The sequence below is a fragment of the Coenobita brevimanus genome, chromosome 60, assembly GCF_032717465.1.
Source record: "Coenobita brevimanus isolate Jiangsu-jjx chromosome 60, ASM3271746v2, whole genome shotgun sequence".
In the NCBI taxonomy this organism is placed as follows: domain Eukaryota; kingdom Metazoa; phylum Arthropoda; class Malacostraca; order Decapoda; family Coenobitidae; genus Coenobita; species Coenobita brevimanus.
Genome location: NC_137013.1, coordinates 25,067,225 through 25,086,825, shown reverse-complemented (window position 1 = coordinate 25,086,825; position 19,601 = coordinate 25,067,225).

Sequence of the window (19,601 nt, the reverse complement as noted above, 5' to 3'; positions counted from 1 at the left end):
TATTTCCCAACCATTCTGATCAACAAGTAAAGCAAACTGCACACTGTAAGCTTCCCAAGATACTTTGCCATAAAGTTCCTGAGGTTTCTTTTTAACTGGACCCCCATTATAGCCATGCACACATGTACACCCACGCACCAAAGTTTTTGTACCCCCCTCGGTGGAAGGAAGTGGAAGTCAGGGTTTGAGACAGGGCAGGCGAACGGACAACCGTGAGTGGTAGTTTGGAACTGAGCTACGAGGCGAATAGTGAGAAACCTAATGAAAATGGATTCGAAACATATCCATGCTATTCACCTGCAAAACATGCGTTCGTAACATACAATAGAATATACAGTATTTTAACATAGACTACTATGTTGTCATGGTGTCCTCTGAACCTGACTCAACTGTTTCGGATCCTCATGATACAAATAAAGCACCGAGTCAGTTGTATATCAGCTGCAACTGGTCATTATCACTGCAGTGATAATTTTTCTGAGTGTTATTCCTGGATTGTCTATAGGTATATTATAGAATGATTGTGAATTTAATGCTGATTCCCACAGTAGCTGTGCGGATGGTTATAAATGTTGCAGTTATATTATCTGGACGAATAATCCACATTGTGATGGACAGCGGAGAGCATTGGCCAATAATTTACTATAACCAGATGAAATTAGATGCAAACAACACAAAATATTATGAGACAACGAATATATAATATCCTGCTCCGCCTTGTTATCCAGGCCTTAACTGTTGCTTCACCTCATACGTGCATTATTTTCCTTCAGTCTCTGCCTCTTTTATTACTTTTACTTCCCGGTATCCTCGTACTGCGAGCCGTCATATTCCTTAGGAGGTTTCTAGTCGTCCGGTCCTATAACGCCTGCTGCATTACATTACTCCTCGCATCATCACTCCCACACAAACAACATTAGCACAAGTCTGCTGAATCGGTTATTACCATTATTGGCGCTGCCGCTACTAATCCCCCTTTTACCATTGTGTCTAATTTCCCTCACAATACTACTACTGTTACTCCACTACTCGTCACTTACCTCGCACCGCTACCCCAGTTGCACCCCCCTCTCTCCCACCCACCATTGACGCTACTCCTCCCGCACTCCGACACCACATTACCCTTCACCTCATCCTTGGGCCAACAGGCCTGTTGTTCACCCTTTACCGGTGAATATACGTGGTATGCATTAATAATAATAATTAAAATAAATGGAATTTGGGAGCCGTATAATAATAATAATAATAATAATAATAATAATAATAATAATAATAAAAGGAATTTGGGAGCCGAATAATAATAATAATAATAATAATAATAAAAGGAATATGGGAGCCGAATGCTAATCGCCAGCCAGAATATGCTGTTTGCCAAGTCCAAAATTTAGGCCATCTTTTGATACCATGAAGGTTTTATGTTGATAGCTCAAGCCGTTCATGAGCTATAATGGTGCTAAAGGCAGGCGATAAAAACTAGTTGACCTTTGGCAGTTATTCTGGTGACCTTGACTTGACTCCGAGTGACCATTTGCAAACTCGTCCAAGATTTTGGCCATATTTTGATACGCTGAAGGTTTCATGTTGATAGCTCAAGCCGTTCATGAGATATAATAGGAATACACACACAGACACACACACACACACACACACACACACACACACACACACACACACACACACACAGAGGGAGAGAGAAGCAGGCAAAAACATTATCGCTCTGCCTTCTAAAGGTGGGGAATAATAATACTATAACAAGAACATAGATGTGTACTGTAGTGTTCCTAACATTACACTTAAAAACCGTAGACCCAAACGTGCCTATATTACGGAGGACTGATATATTAACCACAGAACCGACCACAGACCGTTCTTATCATTACCACTGGACCTTCCCTATAGCACTTCACAATGGTAATACATCCCATTGTAGTCCTTTGTGCGATCACTACACATGTTTGGGAAAAAATAACAGTGCACAACATGCCTACAACCCACTAAAATACGCATGTGACGTTTCAAAGACATCCATCAAGTTAGCGGACAAACTACGAAGACATACGGCTGGACATAGACTGAGGCCGAATGTCTTGCATCGGTATATGACGACCTGGCAAAACTGTTACCATCCTGCTGTGCAGGTGTCACTACACCTGTGCAGGTGTGAATATGTGGTTTTGGACGTCCATTAATCCATATGAGCGTGGTAATTTAAGCCTTACATTATAAACTCGTAAGGATTATGTTCCTGTCATTATTGGATGAACGAAACGTATCAGGGATCGGCTCTGACGAACCACGAACTCTGTTTTAACGAAAATATTCCGACCACTTGTCACAATAGTGACACAGTGTCATTATGTATATGACTGAATGTGGGTCAATCGTATACATAACGACATTGTGTCACTGTTGTGTTAAAGTAGAGTTCGTGGTTCATCAGAGCCGATCCCTGATTCGTTTCGTTCATCCAATAATGACAGGAACATAATCCTTACGAGTTTATAATGTAAGGCTTAAATTACCACGCTTATATGGATTAATGGACGTCCAAAACCACACAACCTGTGTTAACGATAAACAACCGTATGTCATTGTAACACAAAGTCCAACTTGCAGAGTGTATGTCATGTAACACCTTACAACAGGATGAAATGGTTGGCAGGTATACCGGAGTATTGTATGTTTTTTATTTGTTGGTGATAATGCAGAAGCGTGTGATAATACAATATGATTAATACTTTACAGATCATTTCATCATTATCTTTATGTTGGTTAAGAATGGATGGGGTGGGGGATGACAGGGTATGAGAGGCGTTTGGTGGAGACAGCAAATCAGAGAGAAGGGTGATGGAGGTGGGAGTGAGAATGTATAAGAAACGACATCACATCTTTCATCAGATGCTATACTATATTTATCTGTAGTTACATTATAATATAGTATGTAAGTATATAGTCAATAACACATAATACGTCGTATGTCTTCTTTCATTTTCGTGCCTTTTTCGTATGTTGTGGATACCAGCATAGTATTACACATTAATTGCCTTTATATACTTACCTACACTGGTTCTGATTGTATATAAAAACAGTCATGACACACTGTAACATCACCAGCTCTGGCCGTCCCACATATATCCAACAACGGTTTGGGGTTGGGGTAGGGGCGGTGGATGTGGGGTGTTCGATCGCCTGGTCGCTCACTGGCCGCGACTCCGGCTAACAGGGGGGAGAGATTAGTGCTTTCGAGTGTACACCTGACAAGCGAGCGGGTTTCGATTGATGCTTATGAAGGCCCTTTACAGGAGCCTGCCCAGCACCAGAAACCCGCACCCTCTGTCGAACATCCGTGGGTAAACGAGAGGCTGAGGAAGCAAGTTTTACAACACTCCTTCTTGGAGTGGGCATACCAGTTTGTTTGGAAGGTGGCTTGGAGGCTGGTTTTGAAGGTGTAGGACGGCCAGTGCTCCCACCAGAAGCAAGTGGAAGTAGAGTCCATAGGACGCGAATCATTTGAGGAGGACATCCTATGCTGTAGATATGAAGCACCAGCAAGCTGTCCAACAACCTTCCCAGGTGGGGACTGGACCAGCAGTGAACCATCAGCTTCAGCTGTCACCTGACTAGATTCCTCAGCCTGAGGGGCAGAGGGAACAGGAGAGGGGTCAACACAAGGGTCGACAACAGAGACCTTAGGTGGCCAGTCTTCATGCTCAGAGGACTCTGATGAGCAACGGTGACGTTTGCCAGGTACAGATGTAGCCTTGGGCATACTGGCTACAATGGGAGAAGGAGTCCGGTCAACGTGGATGTCTGCCTCCACCACAGAAGTGTGCAAGTCGTCAGCCACCGAAGTGGGGGTGGATGCAGTTGTAGTAGCGGTTGGGCAGGCATCTTTCTCACCAACAGTACTAACCATGGGAACAGCATTCTGCATATCACGAGTTGAAGGAGTGGGTACTGGAGTGGGTCGAGGCTGCCTCTGAGATACAGGGCGATGCAATGGTGTTCTAGAAAGGAGAGAAGCATAAGTAACCCCTGGCTGAAAGAAGAGTGTCTGGGCTCTTCTTTTTGCTTTAGGAAATGAAACCCTCTCACGTGTACGAATGGATAAGGTCTCCTTTTCAAGGCAGTAGCTTGGACAGCTTTTTGAAAAGACAGCATGAGGACCTCCACAGTGATAGCATTTAATGGGTCCTGTACAGTCGCTGGTATGGCTTGATCCACCACAAGAGACACAAACACCAGGAAGTCCAGCCTGTGCACGGTGGCAAAATTTGCTGACATGGCCATATCCCTGACAGTGGAAACACCACCTTGGGGTGGGCACATATGGCTTTACAGGAAGTGACAGCCAAGCCAGATTCACAGATTTAGGTAGCATTAACCTATCAAATGTCAGGAACAATGTCGGTGTTGGGGTCAAAATTCCTTCGATTTTCTTCTGTACGCGTTCGACGCCTGACGACTGCAGTTCCTCCAACAACCTGGCCTCTGAGTATCGAAGGAGGTCACGAGAAAAGATCACTCCTTTACATTGGTTGAAAGTACTGTGTGGAGTGCATGAAACATCTAATCCTGAAACCGAGGTCAAACTCAACAATTGCATGCTCTCTTCAGGTGATGATACGAGTACTTCAATGAGGATGCTTCCATCACCCTGGGATGATATTCGGGGTTCTCTGCCACAAACTGAAATAATCGAACGGTGCAATTCAAATATGTCAGTATCCAGCACAGATCCACCTCTGGAGGATCTGAGCACTAGATACTTGACAAATGACTTAGGTTCTGTCATCTGAGCTGAACCCAAGAGCCGAACCAACCCGACGTGGTTTCCTCCCAGTCCCAGTTGAACGCTGGGGCATAGGAGGAAAGCCACCATGGGCCTGAAAAGGCTCTAGAGTGGCTATGAGGGTGGTGCAATCCGAAGAATGTCCTGGGACAGAGGCCGTGTCGTCAACAACATTTTTATCAATATTTGCCATATGGTCTGCAATAAACTTCATTCCCCCACCCCCCCACCCACCATGGAGTCCAACAAGGGGAGGCCATATGTCAGGGACAGAGCCACTGACGACCACAGGGGTAGCAGAGGAGTATATACAGGTAACCACTGGGGGACCCGGACAAGGGTGACTCCAGGACAATAGGAGCCACCAGGCCCCCCAGTGCCCACTTGACCCAAGCCAATGCATGACCAGCCGATTGACCTGGTCGGGCCCAACCAGGCCGCTCATCAAGCCAGAATAAGGGACCAAAGAGGTGTATTGTTGTCTGCAGGGCGCATCGTGCAGCATCGCTCAACCTCCAGGACTCCCGTCTCCCAGCATTACGGGATGCCACGCACGGCAAACACGTGGGGAGGTAACAGTCCCGCCCTAGGTGGCAAATGGACAGGGACTAACATCACCAGCAGATCTCCTCCACCAGTGATGTAGGGGGTGCTTGGTTCACGAGGCCGACAAATGCTGAACCCTACAAAGGTAGGCATGCCTCCAAAGTAGGTGGCACAGCCAACCACGCTTCAAGCCCTGCCACCACGTCAAGGTGACCCCCTGCAGCGGGGTCATTGCAGTGATAATGACCAGTTGCAGCTGATATACAACTGACTCGGTGCTTTATTTGTATCATGAGGATCCGAAACAGTTGAGTCAGGTTCACAGGACACCATGACAACATAGTAGTCTATGTTAAAATACTGTATATTCTATTGTATGTTACGAACGCATGTTTTGCAGGTGAATAGCATGGATATGTTTCGAATCCATTTTCATTAGGTTTCTCACTATTCACCTCGTAGCTCAGTTCCAAACTACCACTCACGGTTGTCCATTCGCCTGCCTTGTCTCAAGCCCTGACTTCCACTTCCTTCCACCGAGGGGGTACAGAAACTTTGGTGCATGGGTGTATTTTCCTAGCTATTATGTCTTGTATTATGATATTTTAGAGTCCTGACATGTGACCTAAAAACTGGGGCACCATAATTTAGTCCAGGACTTAAAACTCCTACATTCTGATTATTCTACCCTGTAATGCTGCCTGTAGATGCTTGGGATTTATCAAGATTCGCTATACAGTGTCCATTTTTTTTGTATGTTCCCTGTACACTGATTTCAGGCTCTGCAGCACAATATCTACATGCTGGTAGACTGCTTAACGTGCCAAAGTTTGCATAACGTTTGACGGCATGACTATCGAATTCCATAATCATCATTAACCTATTGCTGATATGGGACCATGTCACCAGCATATCATTTGTCCATCCCATCCCAACTTCCTGCCAAAGTCCACTCTCCCTTACCCCATCACTCGTCTCCTGCAGAGCCCCTCCTCCCACCAGCTAGACCACTATTGCTCCTTCATCACTCACCTCCCTCGTCCTGTCTTCCATGCACCCCACTTTGCCTCCTCCTGTGGTCCCACCTCTTATGAAACTGCGTTGATTAAAGAGGTCCACCAGTGATTAATATAATTTTTTTTTTTTATGCGAGGAAGAAGGAACCAAAGGCCATGAGCCCGCAGTAACAGTTCCCTCCAAGAGAAAAACAAAATACAATAGAGACCCAAATTCAAGAGCCGATCATTTTGAGATGCCTGGACACACTGCATTTGAAAGACTGGAGATCATAGGCAGCAGGAAATACAGACAGAGGGAGACAGTTCCAGAGCTGACCTGTTGCATAATGAAAGACTGGGAGTAACGGTTAACTCTTGCATTAGAGAGTTGGACAGAAAAGGGATGAGAGTTTGCTGCCAGACGGGTGCTACACCCCCGTTGGAGAGATGGAGGAATGCAAGCAGACAGTTCAGAGGAGCAGTGACCATTAAAGTAGCGATAGAAAAGAGATAAAGATGCAACAGTGCGGCGAAGAGACAGAGGTTGAAGGGAGTCAGTAAGAGGAGGTGAGTTAATGAGACGAAAAGCCTTTGACTCCACCCTATTGAGAAGAGCTGTATGTGGGGAGCCTCCCCACACATGAGAGTCGTACTCCACACAGGGGCGGATAAAACCCCTGTATAGAGTCAACAATTGTGCAGGGGTAAAGAAAGAGCGGAGTCGGCTTAGCACACCCAATCTCTTGGAAGCAGATTTTACAAAAGATGTAATATGATCTTTCCAAGATAAGTCCCGAGTAAATGAAACCCCAAGCATGTTCAAGGATGATGCAGGATTAAGCTGAATATTATTAAACATTAGTGGGTATACCTGTGGAAGATGTTGTCGGGTTGATAAGTGTAAGAACTGAGTCTTAGATGCATTAAAAACAACCATATTATTTTTACCCCAGTCAGAGATATGAGCCAAGTCAGACATTAGGTGTGCCATAGCCTCATCCCTTGTTTGTTGAAGTAACTGTTGAGATGGGCGTTGTGGGAACCGAATGGAAAGGTGAAGGGTGAAGTCATCAGCATATGAGTGGATAGGGTTAGATGTACAGCTTGGAAGATCATTGATGAATAAAAGGAAGAGAGTTGGTGATAGGACAGAGCCCTGAGGAACACCACTGTTGATAAATCTAGGAGAAGAATGATGGCCGTCTACAACAGCGGCTATAGAACGACCAGAAAGGAAGCTAGTGATGAAGGCACAGATAGAAGGATAGAAACCGTAGGAGGGCAGTTTTGCAAATTAAAGATTTATGCCAGACTCGATCGAAAGCCTTTGAGATGTCAAGTGCAATGGCAAAGCTTTCGCCAAAGTCCCGAAAGGAGGATGGCCAGGAGTCTGAAAGGTAGGTGAGAAGATCTCCAGTGGAGCGTCCCTGACGGAACCCATACTGACGATCGGAAAGAAGGTTGTGATAGGAAAGATGCCTTAAAATTTTTCTATTGAGAATTGACTCGAAAACTTTTGAAATACAGGGCGTTAAAGCAATTGGACGATAGTTGGAAGGTTGGGAGTGGTCACCCTTCTTTGGGACTGGCTGAATGAGAGCAAACTTCCAGCAAGAAGGAAAGGTACAAGTTGACAGACAAAGGCGAAAGAGTTTGCCTAGGCAGGGTGTAAGCACAGAGGCACAGTTCTTGAGAACAACAGGAGGGACCCCATCAGGCCCATATGCCTTGTTAGTACTGAGGCCAGTGATGGCAGAAAATACATCAACTGAAGAAATTTTAATGTCAGCCATGAGGAAGTCAGAGGGGGGAAGTGATGGAGGAACAGCAGCGGAATCGTCTAAGGTGGAATTGGAGGAGAAAGTCTGTGTGAAGAGATCTGCTTTATCAGTAGAAGAAATAGCTACAGAACCATCAGAGTAGAAAAGAGGAGGGAAGGATGATGAGGTAAAGTTGTTAGAAAGATTTTTGGCAAGGTGCCAGAAGGAGCAGGAAGAATTCGAGTTGGAGAGTTGAGAGCATTTAGTATGGATGAAATTATTTTTAGTAGAGCGAAGAACAGACTTAGCACGATTCCGGGCAGAAACGTAAAGATGATGTGATTCAGGGGTGGGTTGGCTCCGGTACCTTTTGTAGGCCCTCTCCTTGTTGCGGACAGCATTAGAACAAGTGTGATTAAACCACGGCTTTCTTGCGTTAGTCAAAGGATATGAGAAAGGAGTGTATGCTTCCATGCCCGAGAGAATAACCTCCGTAATGCGCAAGGCACACTCAGATGGCTCCCGGCCATGGAAGCAATAATCATTCCAGGGAAAATCAAAGAAGTACTGCCTGAGGGCCTCCCAGTCTGCGGCTCCAAAATGCCACAGACAACGTTTCCCTGGAGGGTCCACAGGCCATACCGGAGTGATAGGACAGGTTAAGGTAATAAGGTTGTGATCGGAGGAGCCCAACGGAGAGAAAATATTAACAGAGTAAGCAGAAGGATTAGTTGTGAGGAAGAGGTCAAGTATGTTGGAGCTCTCTCCAAGGCGGTCAGGGATACGGGTAGGGTGCTGTACAAGCTGCTCTAGGTCTTTAAGGATAGAAAAGATGTAGGCTTGTTCACCAGGTGGATCCGTGAAAGGAGAGGAGTGCCAAAGGTGGTGGTGAACATTGAAATCTAGAATGGAGATTTCACAGAAAGGAGAAATGGATAGAATGTGTTCCATCGTAGAAGTAAGATAGTTGAAGAATTTTTGATAGTCAGTAGAATTAGGGGATAAGTAAACAGCACAGATATATTTAGTCAGAGAATGACAGGAAAGCCGAAGCCAGAGTGTAGAGAATTCAGAAGGATCGAGTTCAGGAACACGAGAGCAAGATAAATAGTTGCGTATGTATACACAACAGCCACCTTTGGCTTTGAAATGAGTATAGAGAAAGTAGGAGGATACAGAAAAGGGTTTGCTGTCAGTTGTCTCAGACAGCTGAGTCTCAGTTAGAAAAAGGTGAGGTTTAGAGGAGGAGAGGTGGTGCTCAAAAGAGCGAAAGTTAGAGGAAAGGTCGCGAATGTTGCAGAAATGAAGAAGAAAAGGGTCAGACAGTGGTTCCAGGCACCTCGCGTCGTCACCGGGCATTTATGGTCCCCCTCCTGAGGACTCCGAGGCTTGATGGAGAGACGCCATTTTTGTTGAATTTTGAATAGGAAGTGTAGTGTGTACTGTGCATGTAGTTTGGTGTAGATAGTTAGAGAAATTTGTACTGGAGAGCATGCTGGCCTACTCTCTGTGTAACTGAGACACTGAAAAAGTTCAACAAAGGGGGATGGTCAGGAACTAGTCCTGAGGGCTGATGAAACGGGAGCTCCAACACTCCCTGTCATCAGCTTTCCATCCACCTCGGGAGTACTGCCCTGCTCGTCTGGGAATGCAGATAATGTCATAATGACTTATATGCTGGCCGTCGATAAATGTTGTATGATTCCTGATGTTTGTCGAAAGTCACACTTACGAAATCTGTGTGTCTGCTGTGAATAAAATGCGAATATGTATGGCGTGATATTATTTTATTATCATATTCATAAAACGTTATTTTCAGTATGCTGCCAGGTGGGACATTGTTTTTGTACCACCAATAACTGCGCACAGCGGCAATGATCACCATGTTCGGTTCGTTCTAATGACCGAACGAAACCAGGCGAAGTTCCATACCTATCAGTGCTACCAGATGCGGAGAGCAACACACCGCCTCGGTGGTTGACGAGGTGTTTCAGCTTGATATGTCCGGAGCTGTACATATAAATAACAGGCACTTTTGGCTGTAAAGCTAGTATTGGGAAAGTAGGAGGATATAGAGAAGCGTTTGCTTTCAGTTTCCTCAGACAGTTGAGAATCTGTGGGGATGAGAAAGTGAGGTTTAGAGGAGGACGGGCAGTGTTCAACAGAGAGAAAGTTAGAGGAAAGAATGAAAGAAAGAAGAGGTGAGTCAGACAGTGGTACCCGGCATCTGGCTTGGTCGTTACCTGGACGAGGATAACCTGTCAAGATGAGTTTGTAAGTCAACGAGTAAGGTGTCTGTTAAAGGTGTAGGGCAAATATGGTGGATGGAGAGGGGTGGCCGAGATGGTGTGCGTTGGTAGTGGTGGGTGATGAGGCTATGTGGCGCAAATACACTCACTGGAGACGACATTGTATTAGCAGTTGTGCTAATGGGAGGTTCCTACTTTCAGAAGTTCTCTTAAACGTTTGACGTGGAAAAGGAATAGCAGAGGTGCAGGGAAATGAGTGAGATAGTCTTAGATGATGGTAGTAGGTGAGGGGGACTGATAGAACGTTCTGAGATGAAGCGCCGTGTAGGTTTGTCGGAATGGCCGTTATCAAGGTTTAATTTTTTATCTTTTTTTTATCTTTTTTTTTTAAGACCTTGGATATCGGGAACAACAGAAAGAAGTAAGCAACGACTCTCAAACACTTGCTGCCGTAACCTATGCAGCCCGATGGTTTATTTCATATATTTTTTTCTACCACCAAGTGATTATACTCAGCTTAGGAAAGGATTCTAGTAACGAAATGGGTTAGTGAACACAGTATTTAACACCTCCAGTTCGATGGATATCTCATAAACTAAAATCTGTAGCAACAGTACAACTGAAAACACACTACAAGACTGAAGGGATGAAGACGAAGGCAGAAATTTGTCTTCAGTGGCGTAGCCAGGTTTCCACATATGGGGGGGCCAAGGTGGGACAGAGCACTGATCTGGAGGGACCCATTGCTGAACAATGTGGACAATAGATGATCCGTGTTTCAAACGGGGGGTGGGGGCCAATGGGAGGGGAGGGGTTGAGAGGGGTAGGGATCCCCAGAAACCAGCAACTAAGCCACTGGTCGTCGTAACCTGGGCGACAAAAGACTTTGTTTTTATTTTTTCTTGCCACTTCACAACGAACCTTTCACATTCATTAACCTTTCACATTCATTAACCTTTCACATTCATTAACCTTTCACATTCATTAACCTTTCACATTCATTAACCTTTCACATTCATTAACCTTTCACATTCACTAACCTTTCACATTCACTAACCTTTCACATTCATTAACCTTTCACATTCATTAACCTTTCACATTCATTAACCTTTCACATTCATTAACCTTTCACATTCATTAACCTTTCACATTCACTAACCTTTCACATTCATTAACCTTTCACATTCATTAACCTTTCACATTCATTAACCTTTCACATTCATTAACCTTTCACATTCATTAACCTTTCACATTCATTAAATAAATCAGCAGGTGGTGGCAGAAATGCTAACATATGTCGTCGTGTTGTAGCTGTTAAATGTGTAACGAATCAGAAAGCACACACACACACACACACACACACACACACACACACACACACACACACACACACACACACACACACACACACTCGCGAGCGCGCATACACACACCTACACGTACAAACACATTCATAAGCGTAATAAAATAATGCGTAAGCTATATATACTGTACTGACGTGTTATAACACTGGCTATATCATCAAACACACATGTAAGTAATGTAGTAATTAGGAGTTTTGGAAACACAGTAGTTCTGTGAGATAATGAATATGCGTATGATTGCGTATGATAGGATACTTTTATCCTTTGTTGTATAATTAACATTTAATATATGACTAATTGTTGCAGTTCAGTCATAGCTTGGCGTGTAAAGAGTCCTTGTACTAATCATCAAATATGAATGTATCACCACTGATAAGTTTTGTACAACTAACACTGAAATATTTTCATGTGTTGTAGTATTACTGAATTATACCGGTAGTATTATTGCAGTAATATTCATAACATTATTGAGTACATTCCTAGATTACAGCAATAGTATTTTAGCACAGCTGTATACAGTGAACATATAATATGCATTTATATTAGCCTAATAATACGTAAGACATACTGTACATATGAGATGTATACTCAGCTTCATAATCATTACCCCTTGCATGAGTTTCATCATGATAGTAAATCACTGCATATAATACCCGTAGCATAGCAGTAGTGGTCAGTGCTATCCCACACAATCCTTTTCATGCATTTCTTTCACATTTATGGCCACTGTTTAAGATAATATTAAGTCTTACCATTTTTGTGAGATATCCTCCATTACTTTCATTTTCGGCATGACTGATGCCATCTCTCGAATAATCGTTGTATTATTATTATTATTATTATTATTATTGTTGTTGTTGTTATTACTACTACTACTACTACTACTGCTAGTTGTTGTTGTTACTACTACTACTGCTGCTGCTACTACTATTTTTTTTGTTTTGTTAAATCACCTCCATCCATTGGGGAAATATATTGTGAAGATCAAAACCAACCTTCCTAATACAGTTCAACATCTGGAGTTGTAATGTGAAGGTTAACACCAACCCTCATATTACAATCAGTTGGCCCCAAGCACGCCAACGGCTGTGGTTACTAACCATGTACTATTGCTATTATTACTTTAGTTTATATTTATTGATACTGCAGTGTAAATAAAGATATTAAACTATTGGAGTCGCTGGCCTATGCGACTCTCGACCACAGTAGCTTCGTAATCCATACTCTTCAGAGAGACAGGCCTGAAGGCTGATGATCTTGTGCCCCTGAGACATAGGAGTGCAGACCTCACGAGGAAGAATGACAGTCGACATCTAATCCACGCCATAACAGAACACTGTAGTTGACGCTTCTTCTCAGAAAGAACCTCTGCCAGTCTCGAGTAGAATCTCACCGCCTCTGGACCCATCCCACCTGATGTTGTGAATATATGGGGAGTGAATCGACCGTGGTCCACATGTTGGATCCTTTCTTGATAGTTTCTGTTTTTTTCCTGTTCACTCCTTTTGTGTGCAGCTTCAAGAGACAGTTCACGATAACATGCTGCCATGGCATCGAATATCCTGATGATGAAGAATGCTCTCTGCCCACGTGTCCAGAAACCTCGAGCACTGACATCCACTCTTGCATCATTTGATGTGTTTGCTGATTTGTGGGTGAAGTGCTCGCCGTCCAGGAAAACTGGCTCAGTCGTGACATCATGGCATATTTCCCGCAGCATTTTGGCAGTGAGGTTGCGTACTTCATCGTGTCGGATGCAAACAAAGCCTCCCTTCTTGCATACCATTGCATGGTTTGCATCAAAGGCAGTGCCACAGGCACAGTGTTGAGGTAGGTTCTCTGTTGGCCACCCATATCTCAAGGCTATGGCGTCAATGAATTCTTGTTTGTTGAAGTGGAAGCCTTTTGCCTTGAGAGGCAGGGTTGTCAGCCAGTTCGATGCCCCAACCTCCTGTGCAATTTCAATTCCTCTGCACTGGTCTTGTGTTAGGTGTTCGGTTATGTGCTGCAGCTGGTCCTTTTGTTTTGCTTCTCGCTCCTTGCTTATCTGTGTCTTTGTCTTTCTGTCTCTGGTGGTCGATTTCACTCGTCTCAACCTGGGTGCAAATCTTCTGTGACAAGGATTTGGTGAGCCCGAGTGAATTTCTGTGTTCGTAGCTTGCCACAGCTGCTGGATTTATAATGCCAAGGCCTTCCATCCTGGTTTGTAATGCTAGAAGATCCCTCTCTTCAGGTGTGGGGATGTGGCCATTGGTTAGAGATGGGAGGAATGAATCCCTGATAGCATCCTCCAGTGGCTGTAGCAGCAACCCGATGTTTGGTATGGTACTCATCACGAAGGTCCACTTGTGCTTTACACCATACATATATGAGCTGTATGCTGCATGAGGTTCTGTTATTGCGTGGCTGGATAATACATGAATTTCTTCTACCCATGTCTTTACCTTGTCACTCACATATTGGTCTTTGAATTCCTTAGTTCCAATCACAGTACCTAGATGCTTCTGACCTTCCCTAGTCACTACCACGTTTGTGCCTCTAAAGGCCTCCCGTGCATCTTGATAGGAAGCTGGTTTCACGATCAAGATAGACTTACTTGCATTAGGGCAGTACCCTATTTCAGTGCCATGAGATGTTACAAGGTCCCACCATTTCCTCACATCCTCCACCTTGCCAGCACCCGTGAGATCATCCGCATAGGCTACTTGTTTTACACTGGCGGCGTCGTATTTGATCTGTTGTTGCAGCACTGTCATAGCCAGGGCGTACTGTACAAGGCCATGGCAACGGGGTCCCCCTGGGTAGTTCCGTCTGTTGATTGGATTACACCGACATCATGAGCAGCTGTCTTACCTACAATGTAGAGGTCTGCTGGTTCTTTGCAGGTGTTTTCCACATATTGGGCAAATGCTGGGCACTTAATCTTGATGTTGTGCAGCACTGCCTCCCGGTTGATGGAATTAAATGCGTTTGAGGCATCAGCTAATAATACTGCCTGACAGTCCTCTTCCTCATCTTCTAAGTTAGTGATAAGATCATTCCACCGGGACTCCTTTCTTTGTACATCCTTAAACTCTTCCTTGGTCAAGCCAAGCCATGTCTCAGACTGACTGTGAAGTATAGGCCGAACTGGTTTACTAAGCTGATCTCCAACAACATTTAGGCGCCCCTTTTTATAGTTTATATCAAAGGTATAGTCTCTCATGTCAATTATCCACCTGTTCATTCAGGGGGACTTAGTTTTCCTACGGAAGAGAAAAAGCTGATTCAGCATTATTTTTTTCAGTTGAACAATGACACCTGAGGCTAATACATTACCAGTGAGTTCCTATATATTTTGGGATAAGATCATTCCACTTGGACTCTTTTCTTTGTATATCCTTAAACTCTTCCTTTGTCACGCCAAGCCATGTCTCGGACAGACTGTGAACTATAGGGCGAACTGGTCTACTAAGCTGATCAGCAGCAACATTTAGGCGCCCCTTTTTATAATTTATATCGAAGGTATAGTCTCTCATGTCAATTATCCACCTGTTCATTCTGGGGGAAATTAGTCTTTTATTTACTTGCTGCTTCTCCATTACATACTAGATGACAAGGGGGAGATTGGACTTGTTCCAGGTCCGGGCAAAACTTGAAAACTGCCTAAAACCAGACAATGGCCATGCTGGACCCAGTATCGGAAGTAAAATACTCTGCTAGAACTTGGTTAAAGTCCATTTCTAGACTTATATTCACTTACAACAAGACTTGCTCCAAAACTTGTTCCCCTGAAAGTGTTAGAACTTTCAGGTAGTTTCAAGCAAAATAGTACGATAAAAGTATTAGTCTTTTGTGAAAAAGTAAAACTTTTCATAGGAATATTCCAAGGAATTAAATAATGCAGCTGCCCTTTGACCATCCTAACCCATAGGTGTCAGAATGATACTGCATGGGATAAGAATTCGTCACCTTATTCTATAATTATAACACATTTTAATATCATGGTGGTGTACATGACTGGCTATAGCTTTACCACAGGGCGTCATACTGCTGAGGTCAGGTGTTTTCTGCCTCTCCTCACACAGAGCTGCTCTGTACTCTTCTCATATCTAACAATTTCCAGGGCAAATATCACTTGGTAAGGATCCTTACGGGGAGATTTGGCACCACAGGAGGGGAAAACGAGATATACGGTCTTCTCTGTTGTGATTTATCAGGGATAGCATCACAGCGTCCTGCCTACTACTAATACTACTACAACTGCTACTACTACAACTACTCCTACTACCACCACCAGTACAACAACAAAAACAACAACAACAACATCAACAACAACAACATCAACAACAACAACTACTACTACTACCTCTGCGCACACACACACACACACACACACACACACACACACACACACACACACACACACACACGCGCGCGCGTTAAAGGGAAAAAAATACAGAAAAAAGTTAATACTGATCCGCGACTGCCACAGTCTGCAGCCTCAATTCTCTCACTCCATCACATTATTCCTTAACTCATACTTCTACTGCTCTAACCTGGCATCTACTTCCTTCTTAAACTGTTGTTGTTCTTCATTCATTCCTCCCATGGAAACATCCAGCTGTCCTCGCATCCTCAGTTGTAATTCGCTCTGTTGCTTCTGTAATGCCACTTTAAGCTGTGCATATCATTTATTGACTTCAATTTGTGCCTCTAGTTGTTCACTCTGCGCTTGAAGTTGTTCTTTGATTTCTTTCTGTCCTTCGTTCTGTGCCTGTAATTGTTCATTGAGTTCTTTCTGTACTTCATATTCTTGTAATTGTTCACTTTGTGCATGTAATAGCTTCGTGATTGCTGACAGACATGCTTCCTTCTGTCTAGCTTGACCTCTTGTCAGTACACCTTCTGCCTCCGTGATGAAGGTTTGCCTTCTTGCAGCACTTTTCTAATGATCCACACTCCTGACACCACTGTTACGTCCCCGTCCCACCTAGCCACAGGCTCCAACAGCAATAGTCCAGTATAGGAGGGATGTTGCCCAAGGAGTTGCGCTTTCTATGGTCAGCCTTTCGGTGTACAACAACGAGATCAGCTCAGCCATTGTAAATAAACACTGGCTTCTTAAGTTAGCTGTCTTTATTTTCCAAATAATTACACTTAATGCTTGCCTTGAGAGTTCTAGTACACTCTCGACGGGGCAATACTTACCACTCAAGACATTCAAAATACCCCAGAGTTTTCTTACACTATGTAACACTGAATTATTTAACATACAAACTGAAGTAAAATTACATAATTAAACAAACACCAAAATAAAAGATTATAGAGAAAGAGAGAATAAAAACTAATGTAAACTATGCAAAATAACTCCGCTCACAATAGCAGGCTTACTAACAACTCTGACACGTAACAGAAACTGTGAGAACCACCAGGAATTCTTCAATACTACCTAAATAGCAAATTCCACTTCTGAACAATATTGAGAACCCTGTGTTTTAGGGGAGGAACCGCCCACTCAACAAATATATAATTCTCAAAAGTAATGAAAGGAAGATAGATATGGCTTTGATATCTTAGTACAAGTTGTAATTCTGATCCATACTGCAGTATTTTGGGGGCATGGTTCTTAGAGTGATCAGCCTTCTCCCAGATATAAAGATGAGCAGATATGGGAGAAAGATTTGAATGAAATTTCCCAGGTGAGTTCGGGTGGTTCCTCAAAAGGGTCATACGCTATATACTACTTTCCAGCCATGATTTTTATGGGGTCAACCCTCCTTCACACAAAATAGAAAATTCTCGGTATTAGTAAACGAAGGGGAGACATGGCTTTAGTTAGTAAATGTACAATGGACTCTCATTTACAACAGGGCATTTGAGCAGCATGACCCTCAGGGATTCTTGTAGGGGATTTTTAGTTTAGTCCCTCTCTGAAAACTAAAAACGATCAGAAATACAGGAAAGTGAACACATGAATTTCAACGAAATTGGTGTAAATACTGCAGGACTGGGTGCGCAGTTCCATGTTTTCTCTTAATGCACAGGAATAAACTACATAAATACTTGAATATTATTATTAACCATGCATAGCAGAATGGTTATCATTTTTGGTATACTGCCGTGCAAGATTTAGCCAATGTGTGTGTGTGTGTGTGTGTGTGTGTGTGTGTGTGTGTGTGTGTGCTAGACTTTTGGATGGGTTTAAATGAAACCTATCAGGTGAGTTCGTCTGGTTACTGGCAAGGTTTTCCACTATATACAATTTTTCAGTCATGATTTTTAGGTGGGTCCCCCCCCCCACCACCACCACCAAATAAAAAATTCTCAGAAATAGTGGAAGGAGGCCAGGTATGTCTCTGATATCTTCGTACATGGTGTGTAGCGGAGTCTTATCCATAATACGGTATTTAAGGAGTGACTCCCTCCTTTCAAATGATTCTTGGGGGGATCAGGCCCCTCCAAAATATGTTATAATGATCAAAAGAATGGGAAAGTTAGCTCATGGATGTCAAAAAAAAACTTCTCAGGTCAGTCCGTGTGGTTTCCTGATGGTCTTACACTACTTAAAATTTTCCACCATTATTTTAGGCGAGTCAGACCCCCTTCAGAACTTATAAAAGACACAGCGTAGGGGAAGGATGGCAGATATAGCTTTTATATCTTAGTACATCTTGTATAATGGATTGTCATCCGTAATGCGATATTTGGGGCACGTGACCACCCCAGTGATTCCTGGGGGGGGGGGGAGGTCAGCCCTCTTCTCAAAAATAAAAACGAACTATAATTGGAAAAATGTCTGTATGATATTTCCCAGGGGAGTTCGTCTAGCTAGGCTACTACGAAAACTTTCTACTATAAACAATTTTCCATCCATGATTTCTAGAGGGGTCAGAACTCAGCCCTCTCACGAAATAAAAAATTCTCCAAAACAGCGAAAGGAGGGAAATATAGGTTTCACATCTATGCACATGTTGTACCATGGACTTTCGCCCGAAATGCTTCTATTTGAGGGGGCGTGACCCCCCAATGATTCTTGGAGGATGAACCCCCCCTAACAGAAATAAAGACAGTGAGAAATAGGGGACAGTGGTGACATGGATGTCAACGAAATCAGCATAAGTATCATTTTGTTGTTGTTGTAATTATTACTATTTATTATTATTATTATTATTATTATTATTATTATTATTATTATTTATTATTATTATTATTATTATTATTATTATTATTAAAGCAGCTTATATGTCGGGTAGGTTATGATATCAGTGATGTTGAGGATGATAATGGTGATCAGCCATTTTAGTCCTCTTCCCTACACCTTCATCCCTTTTCTGTCTCCACCTCCACTCCACCATTACCTCTCCACTCGTCCCCCCTCTTCCCCTCCACTCCACCACTACCTCTCCATTCTGCCCCCCTCTTCCCCTCCACTCCACCACTACCTCTCCACTCGTCCCCCCTCTTCCCCTCCACTCCACCACTACTTCTCCATTCTGCCCCCCTCTTCCCCTTCACTTCACCATTACCTCTCCACTCTACCCCCCTCTTTCCCCTCCACTCAACCACAACCTCTGCACTCTTCCTTCCTCATCCTCTCCACTCTTCCTTCCTCTTCCTCTCCATTCATCTCCCTTCTTCCTCTCTACTCTTCTCCTTTACTCCTTCCTCTCCTCCTCTCCACTTTTCCTCTTTCTTCCCCGCCACTCCTCGCTCAAACTTCCACTCCTCCCCCTTCCTCTCCACATCTCTACCTTCTTCCCTTCCACACATCCCCATTCTTTATTTTCTGTCTATGTTCCATCTTTCACTTCTTTCCCTGTTTCCTACCTTCTTTTCCTCCTTCTTCCTTCCTTTTTCCCTTCTCCTACATTCTTCTTCTTTTCCTGGCTACTTTCAACCACTTTCATTCC